The sequence below is a fragment of the Pteropus vampyrus genome, unplaced genomic scaffold (genome assembly GCF_000151845.1).
Source record: "Pteropus vampyrus isolate Shadow unplaced genomic scaffold, Pvam_2.0 Scaffold457, whole genome shotgun sequence".
NCBI classification, from domain to species: Eukaryota; Metazoa; Chordata; class Mammalia; order Chiroptera; family Pteropodidae; genus Pteropus; species Pteropus vampyrus.
The window spans coordinates 133,259-135,129 of record NW_011889238.1 but is presented as its reverse complement, the minus strand read 5'-3'; positions in this window follow the sequence as shown (position 1 = coordinate 135,129).

The window sequence follows — 1,871 nt, the reverse complement described above, 5'->3', positions numbered from 1 at the left end:
CTGACCCCCTCTCCAAAGCCGCAGAGGACACTGCTCCGAGAAAAGCCTTCATGTCAGATGAGACCATTTGTTCGCGAGTCACATTGCTCTGGCGCCAGCCGAGGAGCCATCTGCTCCGCCTCGGGGGAGAGCTGAGCCCGGGAACAGTGCTCCTGCCAGATTTGGTCCCAGGCCGCCCCGGCGCCCGCCCCGCAGTGGCCCCTTTATCTTTCCCAGGGGTGGTGCGGCAGTGGAGGGCGCGCCTCTGGGGCGGGCTGAGTGGGGTGACGCTGTGGCGTGAGGGGCCGGGCCGGGCGGCTGCAGGTGTGGGGGGGTCTGCTCTCCCGGATCCACTGTTCTTTCTCCCTCTCGCATGGCGGCTCCTGGAGGCTCCAGGTCCCCAGCTTCCCGGGTTCGAGCCCCGCAGAGACGAGATGCTCCCTCCGCCCAGTCAAAGACCCCGAGACCTCCTGTCTCCGGGCCAGGCTGAGCCGTGGGACCTTCCCGGCCCGCGCCAGGGGCCAGGGCGGTGCGATGAGCTGTGGGTCCGGCCGCTGCGGGGCAGAGGTCAAGGCCGACGGCAGCGCATGGGCTTAGCACGCGCGTCTGGGGAGGGACCCCAGGAATATTTTTAAACCGTTACAGAAAACGAGTGGACGTTGGGCCTCCGGGGAAGTCCCCCTCCGCGTGCGTGGACGCGCTCGCGTGTGTGCGCTGGCCGGGTGGATGTCGGGCGATGAGTGTCCCCAGGGGGGAAGTGTGACACCTGAGAGGCCGACACCTGCACATCTCCCCGCCCGCCCCACACGGTGGTTGCCGTGGCAACACGCTGCCCTGCAGGTAGTAAGACCATTTCTGGCCATTTCGCTCTCCCTGGGCGCCCGCGGTCGTCTGCCAGTCGTCTGCTCGGAGGAGGGATCGGCCAAGTCGTCTCCCAGGGGTGCTCCGTGGAGATCTTGCAGCCCGGTCCCTGGAGGAACGCAGGCCGGCCACTGACGCCCGGGGCAGGGTTTCCACTGTGCGCACTGCCCGCTGGGGACAGCGCCCACAAACAGAGACTAAGAGACTGGAAACAAAATAAATAAGTAGACGCCGGCGCTTAGCTGTGCCGGGCGGAGAGAGTCGGGGAGCAGGGGAGAAAGCAGACAGGGCACGCGGCCTGCGAGGGGCGGACACCTTAGGGGCTGGCCTTCCATACCTCCAAGGCCAGCTGCTGGCGCTGCCCTGCCCAGCGTGCCCCCAGACCCTCCGCCTGGTCCGTGAGGCCCGTGAGACACCAGGCCGGAACTGCAATGCTTTTAGGGTTCGGGCCGGGAGCAAAACTGCGTGTCCTCGTTTTTCAATGCTGGTAACTGAGGAGATATTTTAAAAACACGTGCAGGCCAAGTGTGACCTCCGGGCCGCTCATTTGCAAGCTCTGATTCATTCATTCATCCATTCATTCCTTCATTCATTTTTCAGCGTCCGTTTCCCGTGGACCTACTATGTGCCAGGTTTCAGGTGCTAGGGATACGACCCTGAACAGACGGACAAAATCCTTGTCGCGCTAGAGTGTGTGTTCTCGGGAGAGAGGACAAGGAATGGCGGAAACAAACAGCTAAATGGATGGCGCGTGAGACGGAGCGAGCGCTAGGGAGCACGCGAGGAGCGGGTGGGGAGGTTTCGGGGAGTCGCGACTATAAATGGAAATGGCAGAGAAAAAGTGTCAGAAGTTTACATTCGCGGAAACTCCAGAAGGAACTGCGGGCGGAAGGCCGCAGAAAGCCACCTGCGCATCGTCGCCTCAGAGGATCCGGTGTCCTAGGCCAGGGTCCCCAGCCCCCCAGGCCACAGACAGGTACCGGTGCCCGTCCTGTTAGGAACGGGCCGCACAGCAGGAGGTGAGCGGTGGG